This window comes from Amia ocellicauda, chromosome 14 (assembly GCF_036373705.1).
Source record: "Amia ocellicauda isolate fAmiCal2 chromosome 14, fAmiCal2.hap1, whole genome shotgun sequence".
Lineage (NCBI taxonomy): Eukaryota > Metazoa > Chordata > Actinopteri > Amiiformes > Amiidae > Amia > Amia ocellicauda.
Window position 1 is genome coordinate 12,410,991 of NC_089863.1, and position 14,439 is coordinate 12,425,429.

Genomic DNA, 14,439 nt, shown 5'->3' on the forward strand with positions numbered 1-14,439 from the left:
CCCGTTCACACTTATTAGGCCGGCCCTGGGTGCCTCAAATTTAGTCCGGCTTTTTTCAGACACCCCGTTCACACTTGCGGGTTTAAGGGCCTCAGTGCGTCACAAATGCGGGCGAAAAGCGGCCTAAACGAAATGCATGCCGGGAATAAACACATCTGCTCAAACAAACCAGTGACGCAGGACATTAGGTCTGATTACAGGTGTGTGCGATGTGTTTATAATCACGACTTATTAACATCGATTGGCTATTGTTCGGTTCTATATTGTATTTGAAAGTAATCTTAACCCCTTGCAGGCGAAGCTTTCTAAAATTATTAAAAATGTGCGGGTTCAATGGGGAATCTAATTCATATATTTCCCTTTTCAAATGTCTATCTTCGGTTCTGCAAGTTTAAAAGTGCTGTTACAATTCACCCGAAAGCGAAGCACCTTTATTAGCACATCTGCATTAAATCACAGTAAATCGTGTGCATTAGTGTGCAGTCGTGTGCACGGAAAGCAGCCTCGTCTGTAGTTTTATATCCTCAGACAGCAGCTGCGCTCCTGCGGTTTGTGTTTTAACTTCATCTTCATCCACATTGTAAACCGCGCTTTAATTTCTGCATCGGCCCAGTTTTTACCTCTAACGCCGGCTTTTGTGATCGTACAGCTCAGCTCAATATAACAGCATTTCGGATTGCATAGTAAATAGCTGGTCTCGTATTAAAATGCACTGATTTGAATGGAAACCTGCTTCGGTTAAATTTATATAGTTTTAATGCAAAATTCGGATAATTAATAAAGTTATGGTCCTATTCACAATTTCACAAGGCAATTTCCACTTGTAAAATGCATACTGTTAAATTCCAGACCTCAGTCATACTTAGTACAAGAACAAACAATAGCAAGTTTACCAGCTACACACTTTTATTTTAATCAACCGAGTAGTTTGAACTGTTTACATCGATAGATCGATATGACATTCAAACAATACAGAGACAATTCTGTGTCCTGCAGCGGTGCAGCAGTGTCGGTGCCCGTGTTTACTCTGTGTTTATTGTGTGTTTACTCTGTGTTTATTGTGTTTATTCCGCGTCTCTCAGACACGGAGTCTGTGGGGGCGGGGCTTGAGTTGCGTCACACGCTGACGCTTTTCACCGGCCCAGGTCCGGCGCGTCACAGTCACATTTAGGCCGCGTTAGGCCGGGTCGAAAAGCGGGACTAGCTTTGACCCGGCCCAGGGCCGGCCTAAATATATGACGCCGTTCACACCTGTTTTGGTGCAAATGAAAGTGACAACATGTGCACTGGAGAGGCAACAGCAAGACAACCCCCAAAAAGGGAATGGTTTTGCAGGTGGTGGCCACAGACAATTGCTCTCTCCTTATCCTTCCTGACTGATTCTTCTCTAGTTTTGTGTTTTGCTAGTGTCCTTGTCACTACTGGTAGCATGAGGCGGTACCTGCAGCCCATTCAGGTTGCACAGATAGTCCAGCTCCTCCAGGATGGCACATCCATACGTGCCGTCGCAAGAAGGTTTCCTGTGTCTCCCAGTACAGTCTCAAGAGCATGGAGGAGATACCAAGAGACGGGCCGTTACACGAGGAGAGCTAGTCAGGGCCGTAGAAGGGCATCAACACAGCAGAAGGACCGGTATCTGCTCCTTTTTGCGAGGAGGAACAGGAGGAGCACTGCCAGAGCCCTACAAAATGACCTCCAGCGGGCTACTGGTGTGCATGTTTCTGACCAAACTGTCCGAAACAGATTCCATGAGGGTGGCATGAGGGCCCAACGTCCTCTAGTGGGACCTGTGCTCACAGCCCGGCACCGTGCAGCTCGATTGGCATTTGCCAAAGAACACCAGGATTGGCAGGTCCACCATTGGCGCCCTGTTCTCTTCACAGAGGAGAGCAGGTTCACACTGAGCACATGTGACAGATGTGAAAGAGTCTGGAGACGCCGTGATGAACATTATGCTGCCAGCAACATTATCCAGCATGACCGGTTTGGTGGTGGGTCAGTGATGGTCTGGGGAGGCATATCCTTGGAGGGTCACACAGACCTCCACATGCTTGCCAACGGTACCCTGACTGCTGTGAGGTACCGTGATGAAATCCTCAGACCTTACGCTGGTGTAGTGGGCCCTGGGTTCCTCCTGGTGCAGGAGTGTGTAGGCAGTTCCTGGATGATGAAGGCATTGATGCCATTGACTGTCCCTCCTGTTCCCCAGACCTGAATCCAATTGAGAACCTTTGGGACGTTATGTATCGGTGCATCCAACGCTGCCAAGTAGCTCCATAGACTGTGCAGGAGCTCATTGTTGCCCTGATCCAGGTCTGGGAGGAGATCCCCCAGGACACCATCCGCTGTCTCATCAGGAGCATGCCCAGACATTGTCGGGAGAGCATACAGGCACGTGGGGGCCATACACACTACTGAGTCACATTATGAGTTGCCGTGATGAAATTTACGCAAGTTGGAACAGCCTGTGATTTCAATCACTTACAATTTATTTACTTTTCAGTTTGAATCCAGCCCTCAATCGGTTGGTGATTTTGGTTTCCCTTGACCATTGTTATGTAATTTTGTTCTCAATGAATTACACAATGTACAGTAAAGATTTTGATCTTTAATATATTTTCATTCAGTGTTCCCTTAATTGTTTGAGCAGTGTCATAATAATAATAAAAATAAAAATAATTAATAATCTTACAAATGAGGAAATTCATCCTGAACAGGAACCACCAGCCACGTGAACAAATATGACAAAATTAAAATGTCTTCAGAGAATGGAAGAAGTATAGGGAAATGAAACTGATTGACGTTCAGTTCACCATTTCATTTCACCCTAACTAAAGGTTAGCTGAGCGCCCTAATTGGATTTTCAAATTAAAATTGAAATTTCAGGTGAGGTGTCATACCCTAATCCACCCTACCAGGCCAGCGATACCTCAGCCGGGCACGTTCCAGCCAAATCCAAACCAATTTCTACAGTCCCGTCATTCAAGTCGACCGTAAGTTATTTACTGGGGTTCAGTCAAAGCACCCGAAGAGAAACCTCAACAGCTGTGGAACGAGCAAGTCACGCACAGACTGGGTGTGTTGCAACACATCCTGGTGGGGACTGTGTAACTTCCTTTGTTTGTGCAGTTAAAAGTGCTGCTTAATGTATGCATGCATACGGTGTACAGCCTCAATGTTAAACAGACTTCCAAATGAACCGTCAAAAGTTTACTCTATTCAAACAAAGGTTGTGGGGTTTGGGGAGGGGAAGTTTCTCACTGTGTTAAGTGATACACATCATTAAACCATGTATTAGATGCATGTTGACATTACCATCTTACTTTTACATGGTATTTTGATTATTTCTACTACTAATAATAATATGCTGTTTTTACTGCTGCTTACATTCCCTAAAAATAACGTGCGCTAAAGACCTATTCATGCCTGCTTTGTTAGATGAACATTTATTTTTTGTTGCCATAGCAAATATTTCGATTCTGCAAAAGCTGCCAGGTGGATCAGACTGTTGGCTCTTCTGTTGCCATGGTGATAATCAGTTTCCCGTCCCCTGGACAGTGCAGTCAGTGTGTCTCTTTGTGGGGGGGGGGGGGGGGGGCATGGGTTGATTCCGAAGAAGTCCCTGCAATGGTGTTTAGTATAAACTATATATATATATATATATATATATATATATATATATATATATATATATACACAAAAACTATACTATTAACAAGTGATGTTATAGCAACAAGAAGTCAGATGTTGCTAGGTGGCAGATAGTGTGATTCACAGTGTTCAGTCAAGCTGTGATGTGTTGAGTGCCTGATTCGCGGTTGTTTCAAAAACTGGTTACATTATTGGGGGGGTAACGCGAAGTAACGTGTAGTGTTGTGCATATTTTTGTTCACATCACCAGAACAGAAACCTCAGAATTGTATTCATGTTATTCATGCTCAGTGTGTGGGACAGAGAGGGAAGACTCTGCTTTCAAATATTAGCCTTCATATATCAATATTGTCTGTCCTTCTTACTGTCAAATCAATAAAAACGACATGACAAATATATAGAGATGCAGAGATATAGATTCAATAAAACCGACAGCACAGTATTTACAGAACATTATGCATCTCTGTATAGAATCTATCTATATTTATAATTTATCTAACTATATATGAGCTATACAGTGGATATCCAAATTCTACCCAAATTGATTGAAAATTCAGCTTTTTTTGATGTAAAGGCTGACCTTGTAACCAACAATATTTAAGTGAAGAACAAATGAAAAATAATGAAAAATAGAAAACTGTCATTGCCTTGGTTGCATAAGTGTGCACACCCTTTAACGAATACTTTGTGGAAGCACCTTTTGCTTGGACTACAGCAGTAAGTATGTTTGGATAGGTCTCTATCGACTTAGCACATCTGGGCCATTCCAGGACATTGATCTTCCTTTTTTAAGCCATTCCTTGTTGATTTGGCTGTGTACTTCGGATCTCTCAGCTTTCTGGCAGAGGGCAGCAGGGTTGAAGCCAAAATCTCTTGATATTTGGAGCTATTCATAACCCACAGGTCAGACTTGGAGAATACATGCAATGGTTATGATATGCAGGGAGTAGCCAGTTAATGCCAGAAACTTCTGGCACGATTAAACTTGTCTGTTTCCGTTATTTATTTTTATTTTTTATACGTCCTTAATAATTGTGTGCATACTGTATTGTACAAACTATAAGAACAACTGGGGAAATATAATTGCAACTGAGCGTTTAACAAAGAAAAGTGTACAATGAGTTTTTTGGATAAATACATGCAAATATAAAACACTAAGATGATCAGTGTTATATATCGCAAAACTTTTCAGTTCAAAGTTTATTGGATTTGAATGTTTAGGGTATAAATAATTTTGAACCTCCTTTTTGAACAAATATGCAAATCTGCTGGACAAATATTTTTCAGTCCAATACTGAACGTTTGAAAATAGCACTGTTGTCATTCATTTATGCAACAAATACAGAACGTACACTTGCATTTATGTTGCTAAAACCGGATGTTAATAATACTGGAGGCAACTGTACCTGTAGTTAGTAGCTACTATAGATCAAACTTGACCACAGACACACAGCTACACCGGGTTCACAATCGGTGACGCGCATGCGCTGATTAAGGGGCTGTTGCTAAATTGCATACTGTAGCTGAAGTGGCGAAGGATCATCTAAGAGAAATCATATTTACTGAAATGTTTCTACATATTATTATTATTATTATTATTATTAATAATAATAATAATAATAATAATAATAATAATAATAATAAACAACTAACAGTGGACATTATTTCCCCAATGGCATGATGCCACGGATACGTAGAGATAAATCTATTTCTCGAACATGAGCCAGGGGCCCCCTCTATTGGTTACAATGGGAATTATCAAATATAACTGCAGTTCAAACAGATATACATAAATTGAACATGTGAAACTTAATTTATACATGAAATATTATAACTTTGGGTGGACTGTTCGGCCAGAGCATTAGGATCACATGGAAGTCTGCACTTCATGAAGCTCTTGTTAGAACCTTTATCGATTCATTGGTTCAAACTGAGTAGGAACTTTATAAGGCCTTTAGAGAACCTGAGCACTGCTCACTTACTGAGAAAACAACAACCAAATGAACCCATTAGTTACAGAAAACTCTTTTCTGTAATACTAAGATTCTCCAAAGAATCTTTATTTTTATTTTGCAACTGCACTAGATTCCACCGAATTTCAGTCCCACATTGGATCACCTAGGAATTTGGCCAGTTCTGAAATAGTTGGACTTGCTTGGTAGAGGACAGACTAATTGGAAGACAAATGTTTATTAAATCAGCAGTTTGTGAAGATGGCAAACATGTATACATTCTGATAGGTAATCACAGGCAAAAATACAGTTGTGAAATTTCTCAAACTTTTGCTCCATATTGAAACGGTTTTCTGTAACTTTTTCCCTTTTTTGGTTTCCAGAGAAGATGCCCACACCAGAATTTGAGGTTCATTCCAATATTTCCACCAATATTAACATCAGTCATCATTCTGCTACTTTCACCTGCAGTGGCTCTCACACCATCTAAAAATCTCGGAGTCACCCTCGATCCTGCGCTCTCCTACACCCAGCACATCACCACACTGACACGCACCTGTAGATTCTTCCTGAGCAACATACGCCGGATCCGTCCCTTCCGCACCGACTACTCGACTCAGCTGCTCGTCCAGTCACTGGTCCTCTGGCCTGGATACTGCAACTCCCTCCTGGCCGGCCTGCCTGCATCCACTAACTGCCCCTCCAGCTCATCCAGAACTCTGCGGCTTGTCTGGTGTCTCTCTGCCCCGATTCACACGCTACTCCACTGCTCTGCTCCCTCCACTGGCTCCCGATAGCGGCACGCATTCAGTTCAAGACACTGACCCTCACCTACCGCTGTCTCACCACACTGCACCAAGATACCTTCAGACACTCGTCTCTCCATACATCCCCACCAGACCACTGTGCTCCTCCAGTGCCAGAAGACTAACTCTGCCTCCTCTCCACTCTCCTCCTCCAGAGCCGCTCCTTCTCATCCCTGAACCCTTAGTGGTGGAACGACCTGCCCACCGAAGTCAAAACAGCAGAGTCCCTGACCTCATTCCAGTACTTACTCAAGACACATCTTTTCCGACAGTACTTGTAATATTAGTCCTTTTAAGATAGATAGCACTTCACTGCATTTTATCGTGCGTTACTAATACTTACATTATTGATTGATTTCCCTCTTGCTCGCTTTCCTGTAGCCCTTCACTGTGACCTAACAATCTTGACAGCACTTAGCTTTTACTTTCCAGGATTTATGACCTCACTTACTGTACTTACGTGTGTAAATTGGAAGTTGTAAAATGTATTATACTTTGAATTGCTTTGTTTAATGTACATTTGAATTTGTAATGTTTGATGCCTTTACTTAAACTGTATTCTTGCACTTTGTATTGCGCTTATATTGTATGTCGCCCTGGCTAAGGGCGACTGCCAAGAAATAATAATAAAATAATAAATAAATAAATAAATAAATAAAAATAGTATATAAATAAGACGAGGAATCTGATTGATTATCTGATTATTTGAATCTGAAGCAATGTACAATCCTTTCATATGTTTATTTGTATCTACTATAACTCCACTGGTAATATATACCAGTATATATACCACTGGTAATATATACACTCACCTAAAGGATTATTAGGAACACCATACTAATACTGTGTTTGACCCCCTTTCGCCTTCAGAACTGCCTTAATTCTACGTGGCATTGATTCAACAAGGTGCTGAAAGCATTCTTTAGAAATGTTGGCCCATATTGATAGGATAGCATCTTGCAGTTGATGGAGATTTGTGGGATGCACATCCAGGGCACGAAGCTCCCGTTCCACCACATCCCAAAGATGCTCTATTGGGTTGAGATCTGGTGACTGTGGGGGCCAGTTTAGTACAGTGAACTCATTGTCATGTTCAAGAAACCAATTTGAAATGATTCGACCTTTGTGACATGGTGCATTATCCTGCTGGAAGTAGCCATCAGAGGATGGGTACATGGTGGTCATAAAGGGATGGACATGGTCAGAAACAATGCTCAGGTAGGCCGTGGCATTTAAACGATGCCCAATTGGCACTAAGGGGCCTAAAGTGTGCCAAGAAAACATCCCCCACACCATTACATCACCACCACCAGCCTGCACAGTGGTAACAAGGCATGATGGATCCATGTTCTCATTCTGTTTACGCCAAATTCTGACTCTACCATCTGAATGTCTCAACAGAAATCGAGACTCATCAGACCAGGCAACATTTTTCCAGTCTTCAACTGTCCAATTTTGGTGAGCTTGTGCAAATTGTAGCCTCTTTTTCCTATTTGTAGTGGAGATGAGTGGTACCCGGTGGGGTCTTCTGCTGTTGTAGCCCATCCGCCTCAAGGTTGTACGTGTTGTGGCTTCACAAATGCTTTGCTGCATACCTCGGTTGTAACGAGTGGTTATTTCAGTCAAAGTTGCTCTTCTATCAGCTTGAATCAGTCGGCCCATTCTCCTCTGACCTCTAGCATCAACAAGGCATTTTCGCCCACAGTACTGCCGCATACTGGATGTTTTTCCCTTTTCACACCATTCTTTGTAAACCCTAGAAATGGTTGTGCGTGAAAATCCCAGTAACTGAGCAGATTGTGAAATACTCAGACCGGCCCGTCTGGCACCAACAACCATGCCACGCTCAAAATTGCTTAAATCACCTTTCTTTCCCATTCAGACATTCAGTTTGGAGCTCAGGAGATTGTCTTGAGCAGGACCACACCCCTAAATGCATTGAAGCAACTGCCATGTGATTGGTTGGTTAGATAATTGCATTAATGAGAAATTGAACAGGTGTTCCTAATAATCCTTTAGGTGAGTGTATATCTGCCATTGTTTACCAGAACAAATCCCACTGGTGTTTATTTTTTTTATTTTTTCTGGGAAATAACCAAATCCACCATATACATTTCAGTCTTATAAACCTAGAAGTAAAACAAATTGTAAGCCCTAACACTCGGGCTAGTGGTTACGCCAGTCTTATATTGGTTCAGCTGAATCCAGGGGTGTAAAGTAATGACGTACAAATACTTCGTTCCTGTACTTAAGTACGTTTTTCCAGTATTTGTACTTAACCTAAGAGTGTTTTATGTGTGGCTACTTTTACTTTCACTCCACTACATTTATGAACACAATGTAATTTTTACTCCACTACATTTCCAACAGACGACTCGTTACTGTTATTATAATTGGACAGAGGAATAATTTACATATATCTACGTGGAATTAACATGTTTCAGGTTTGCCAGATACTTGTGACCAATCCCGCTGTAGCATAATGAGCAGCGCAGCAGTGAGCCAATCAGAGAGCCGGATCCGCGGCTCAGACCCGCCCCTCTCTCGTCCATTAGCGAATCAGCTCTCTGTTTTCCGGATCAAAGATGGACTCGAACCCGCGGCCGGGCCGGACACTCCGCACTGAGACACACGGTATAACCCTTCAGAGCAGGTCTCTATTGCTGAAGGACCAGCAGACAGACTTGTTGGTTGCTCTGATCCGTGCATTCGTCTACAAAGGCTGTTTTGAGCCTCCAGAGGAGGTTGAAAGAGATCAGCTACACTCGCCCTCATCTGGTTCATGTCTCCGACCGTAACAGTTTCAGAAAATGCCCGTCCTGCGTCACACATGAATATACAGTGTGTTGGTGCTACACACTGGACTGCCTCTATTTCAATAGTAGCTTCCACACTGCTATAAGGAAAATTAGCATCGCTGAGATATAAATCTGTCTACTTTCTAGATTGTTTCGCCACGACCAGAAAGAATCTGACCAATCAGAAGCGACGTCAACCCAAGTGGAAACACGCACAGTTTACGCATGCGCCCCATAACAAACTGCATGGACGACGAGAAGTTAATTTATGAGGCAATATCCATTACTGTATCACTGTACATTAGATAACAAACACATCCATTAAGAAGACAATGCATGGGTGAACATCACAGCAGCTCTACTTTAATGACAGCTGTCCATAAAAGACATGATTAATACATAATTCAATTTGATTTTAATTTTACATATTAACTTTATTATTCACTTTATGATTTAAATAATACAGTTGTATATGAGAAGAGGTCCCTAAATCATGTCTATGGTGATGTTTACATTTTATATAAAACAAAAGTTTTTAAGATGGCGTACGTAATGACATAAAATTTTATATTTATTATATATAATGAAAAAAAATTTTTCTAGCCTCACTTATTATTTATTTATAGACCAGTATGAAGACACAGTAGTGTCAAAATGCGTTATTCAATACAATTAAACTTTTGTAATACAAGAGTCCTGACTAAATACCTAAAAAGTGAGAGTGCAGCTACAAAAATCAATGTTTCATTATATATTTCTGCCTCATTTGGGCCAGCACCTCATGGGAGTGAAGACACTGCAGTGCACTGATGCTTTTAAGTTATATTCAGATACAGGGACGTATCGAGCCACTTTTCATTCCCATGTCGTTTTTTTCCCAAGCGCCCCATTTGTCCTGATCACCACACCGATCCGCAACTGGGTTGGACCGCACCTCGTCATCACCCTTTTTACTTTTTCCAGAGTACGTTTTTGATAGAATATTTTTACTTTTACTCAAGTATGACTTCCGACTACTTTTTACACCTTTGGCTGAACCACCACTTCCCATAAAATGATGTCTTGGGATATACTGAAAGCATTTAACACCAGCACACTACACAAGCAATACCACAAGCAACCTTTACTGCCTGGACTTCAGCTGAGTAGATCAGGTCAAGATATTAGAATGAAACCCCTGTTTCAATGAAGGGCAGTGTAGTTCTCTATACACACAATGCTGACAGGACCTCGGATTCACGCATCCCCTCAATGTTGCAGTCCAAGATGGGATATTATTTTGGTTGTTCTTAAGGGGAACTAGTGCCACCTTCTGGTCAATACACCCCTTTCAAAAGCAACACCGTTTTAATTTGTATCTGCTTATTTTATTAAATGCACATGAATATCCTTACAAGATTAAATCCTTACAATATATTTTTGTGTTTAACTTGGTTTTCTTGTATGCGAGTTTGTTACACTCCACACTCCGATGGTAGACACAAACACACACACTCTGGGGTAGGAAGGACAAATGTAATGGCGAGGGTACTAACACATGTACCAGAAGACAGAACAAGTCTCCCAAAAGAGGGATTTTATTTTCTTTTGAATAAGCAAGGAACTACTTATTAACCAAGGTAATGAAAATGTAATACAAAAGGTTACATATATGGAACATAGGACAGGGTTACACAATATAACAATAGGCAGGGTTTACAAATAACAATAGACAGATAAGGTAAACAAAGGGGTGGTGGTTAACTGACAAAGTGTAGGAGAAGGGCCTTGCAAGTGGTCTGTCAAATCAAAGTAACAAAAAGTACACTTACTGTACTTGTGTAAATTGTAAATTGGAATTTGTAAAATGTATTTTGAATGGCTGTTTTAGCCAAATTGAATTTGTAATTGATGCCTTGTACTTCTCTGTATTTTTGCACTTATGTTGCAAGTCGCCCTGATAAGGGCGTCTGCCAAGAAATAAATAAATAAATAAATAAATAAATAAATAATAATAATAATAATAATAATAATAAAAAGGCCCTGACTTCCCTATGCCTCTATCCCTACCTATAACAATACTAAGCCCTCAATCTAACCTACCTGCTATAGAAAAAATGTGACATCCACTGGCTCCTAACCTAGTGTATATAACAAACAACAGCTACGTGATGTAGATTATAACCATGGGTTTCTTACCTAGCCCTTCTCCATACTGACAGGAATCGAATGGGAAACAGAAACAGAGCCAGGCAAGACAAAACAAGATAACCACCATAACAGTCTCCTCAGACACTGAGCATACACAGGTATATATGGGTGATGGGTCCTTCTGTGATTGGCCAGCAACAAAGGAGGGGGGGGACCAATGAGGACCGGTAACACGCCTCTTCTTCAGCAGCAACTAGCACCTAAAAGAGATCCATAGACAAAAGCAAAGACAAACAGCACCACACAGATTGACAAGAGAGCAGGAATGTAACCAGAACAGGAAATCAGCTCATATTAGGCAGTGCTTAAGTAAATAATTTGTGAATAGGACATACTGCATGCGCAGAGGGCGATCCCAGGAAACAGGCTCTCTGTTGCCTTTCATGGTGGTATTTCTCCGTGAATCCTGGCTATAACATAGGAGAAATCACCTTCTACTGCCTCGCTTTGGAATATTTGATTCTGTCAACTTTGTCATAGTTTTCGCTTCCTTTCAAACTATCAGTCTGTTTCCTTTTTCATGTGTCACAAATAAGGTTTGGACAATATAAAAAGGAAAATGGACATTTAATATTATGTTTTATCTAAATACTGATGAAGTTTAATGATTATTAAATGATTAGAAAGTAGTTATTTAAAGTAATTCCACTGTCTACCAAAGGGGTTACTGTCTCATTCTTAAACTAGTTTTGCTGAAAGTTTCATTCATTTATCTTCAATTTTAGAAAATTGAACTTCAATGGAAGAAAATAGTAGAATGTTCACGTTTATAACTGTGTTGATGTATTGACTGCATTTAGTGACTATATTTCATTAACCAGTTTTGTGTCTTTGTATGTAGGCCTAATGTTAAGTGCTCTGCTTTTAAAATGAAGGGTCTTATTTAAATAAAGTTGATGATGATGAAATATGAATAACAGGTATAATTTGAAAATCAATTTAAGTTAAATCTTATAAAAAGAGATTTCCATTGCATTCTTTTTGAAAATATATATTTAAAAGTATGACATATGTACACACACATACTACATACACAGAGCTAGCTAATATAGCTAATCATTTAACCATAGTTTTTAATATCAGTGCTTGTGTGTGCTTGCCAGATTGTTGCTGGTAATAAATAATTTTGTATTAGTATTGTTGTTATTATGTATTATTCTTAGTAGTAGTATATGAAGCACAAAATCACTATTTACAGCAATAAACAATGCAAATTGTTGTAAATATAAGAAATGAATTTAATATTGAATTAATTATTTCGAAAGGGGTGGGTGCCATCACCAAATCTCGCCTAGGGCAGCAAAAGTGCCAGAGCCAGCCCTGGGCACGAGATTGTGTTTTCTGTCACATGCTGCAGTTTTCCATCTCTCTCGCTCTCTGTTGCTTTCTGTGTCAATGTGATGGTTAAGTCTCTCTTTCTCTCCCTGTTTACCACTTACTCTCTCTCTTTCTCTCTCTCAGCCGCCCCTCCCCGTCTTCTGTCTAACAATGACTGTCTATTTCTTTCCATCTCTCTGTTGGTAGTAGCATCTCTGTCTCATACTTGTAACAATGAATGGTGGTAGTGTCGCCCCCCCCCCCCCCCCTCTCTCTCTCTCTCTCTCTCTCTCTCTCTCTCTCTCTATATATATATATATATATATATATATATATATATATATATATATATATATATATATCTGTGTATATATATATAACATATAAAACTTAGTAACACACACAAAAACTTTGTCTCAATTCACATTTTATTCTAGAGATTTCAATTATTATAATATTACATTATAAAGACATCACTCTCTGGTACACAAGGGTCCAACAATGACAGACCCAGTTTCCTGCCCCATGCATGGTCTAAAACAAAAACTAAAAAGTGAGAACGGATGCTCACATTTGACACAGTCTTGTTCTAATATATCTGGACTACAGCAATGTCTGAACATTATGAAAACCTACAGTTTACACATTATTCTATTTACAACAAACTGGGACATGGAGTGTCAGAGAAAAGAGATCCAGAAGGTATGAATTAAAGAGCTTTACTGTAATGACTGGATCATGTTTTTAAGGTCTATACCAGAACTTCGAATTCACATTGAATTTAATGTATTTATTTTTAATTAGTTATTTCATTTGCTAAAGTTGTGATTAGATGAACAGGTAACAAAATGCTCTACAATGCTATATGGGTGTAAAATAAACGCTGAATATCAACTTACAAAAAGTATATGTGTGTCCAATCGACCTTGTGTTAGAAACATACACTTCATTAGTCATTAGTTATTATTAGATAGTTAATATGAGGCAGAATGTACAAATGCAATGTCTGTACTGTTGCAGTTGCTGAAATGATTCTTAGTCTGTCAATTACATTTAAAAAAGTATGACTGCAATATGTGAACTGTTATTCAGATCACTTTTCAATCAATCCAAAAGGCATAACGGGTACATATAGACATTAAACACACATTGAAAACATCTATATACTCCTACAGAACTGAATTTGTATTATGGGGAAAGAGTGGGGAAGAAAAAAAAAGCTAACGACATGGTTAAACAGTAAGACCAGAAGTATTTCCATCATCTCACTGCAATGACAGCATTTCTTAAAACAGGACGTGTTCACTAACACACTTTTGTAAGGTTTCCTTCATTACTAGGACTTGGCTGGTGGAAGAGAGGGGCCCAGAAAAATGTACATCTTATCTGGGCTTCCCTCCTTTCCTGTCTGTCCTTTCCGTGGCACTCGAATGGAAATGGGTCACAGCACACCTTCAGACCCGGTCTTTATTACACAGAACTGGCGCACGCCCCTTGTCACTGTGCACTTAAAGAGCAAAATTGTCTCCTGCTTCACACCATTACACTGCTCTGAACTCACTGATTAGATCTGTCAAGCACAGCCACAGTTATTCAGGAACCTGACTTATTTGCTTTTTAGTTTTTAGTTTTGGAGAACAAAGGCTCCCCCCCAACCCCCACACATTCGTCACTCAGTGTGGTTTACTGTGCGGCGTGTGATATGAAAAAAAGAGAACCAGCTCT